Source organism: Orycteropus afer, unplaced genomic scaffold, assembly GCF_000298275.1.
Source record: "Orycteropus afer afer isolate SDZICR_OR568_19922 unplaced genomic scaffold, OryAfe1.0 scaffold00233, whole genome shotgun sequence".
NCBI lineage: Eukaryota > Metazoa > Chordata > Mammalia > Tubulidentata > Orycteropodidae > Orycteropus > Orycteropus afer.
In genome coordinates, this window is record NW_006921820.1 from 2,991,495 (window position 1) to 2,992,895 (window position 1,401).

Consider the following 1,401-nt stretch of genomic DNA (forward strand, 5'->3'; position numbering starts at 1 on the left):
CAGGTTCTGTCAGGATTTAGGATCTAAAAGCAAAATAAAGGGTGTCCCTTTCATTCATACATTTAACCAAAATGTACTGAGCATCATGAATTAGGTCCTAGGCCAAATACTGCTATTCCTGAGGAGTCTCTGAGTAGTGCAAAGAGCTAATGTACTCAGTTGCCAACCAAAAGGTTGGAAGTTCAACTCCACCCAGAGGTACCTCAGAAGAAAAGCCTGGCAATCTATTTCTGAAAAATCAGCCACTGAAAACCCTAAGGAGCACAGTTCTACTTTGACACACATGGGATTGCCACGAGTTAGAGTCAATTCGACAGTAAGTGGCAGGCTGAGGGGATCAGCAATCCCAGTTTCTAGGAGCATAGTTTGATAAGAACATCAGATACCTTCCCTCCACCTCCCATACAGATATTATAACATAACGCGACAACTGCTATGAGAAAGGTCTATACTAGGTACTGTGACCACCCAGGAAGTGAGTCTGAGGAAATCAGAGACCATTTCACAAATAAAGATGACATTTGGTTTGAGTCTGAAGGATAAACCAAAGTTTTCCAGAGTAAGAAGGAAATAACTTTGAAGAACTAGGTATTTTTTATAGATCCCCAAGTGATTCTTAAATACATGTAAGATATAGTTAATAATCACTTGGGGATCTTGTTAAACTCTAGATTCTGATTTAGTATATCTGGGGTAGAAATGCAAATTCTCAGCAGGGGGTCAAACCTGAATGAACTGCTTTGAAGCCCTGGCTAGAAGTGAGTGACCATGACAAATACTGCAAAAACCTATACTCTGGCAGACTGGGCCATGCAAATACCTCTCTCCATCAGCAGCAATCACTGAGGATGAGTTTCAGATTACCCAATCAGCAGGGTAAGCACGGGCTTATTTGTGCTTACTTACTAACCTGTAGTGAACAATTTCGTATTTTTCCACCACATCTAAGATTCTGTGTCTAGACATGGCTGGCATCTGTCTCTCTACCAACCCCACAGCACCTTCCTACAGAACCGAAGCCTCCTTCCAAACTTACAACTGCTAAGAAGGGCAGAGTAACCAGTAAGCAAGGTAACCACAGGCTCACTTGTGCTTACTTACTAACCTGTAGTGAACAGTTTCACGTTTTTCACTACATCTTTGAAACCCATGTGAAATTGTTCACTACAGATTATTAAGGAAGTACAAGTAAGCCTTTGTTTACTTTGCTTATTAGGTAATCCACCCCTGCTGAGGACCAATTATGTCTAGCACTGGACAAGGAATTGTGGAAGACATAGCTCCTGCCTTCAGGGACCCTGTAGATGAGTTGAGAAGACAGGAGCCACACCTGAAACCATCTGAGATGAGTCCTTCTCTGGGGTATAGCTTGTGATCACAGAATCCATTTGTACATCAGTG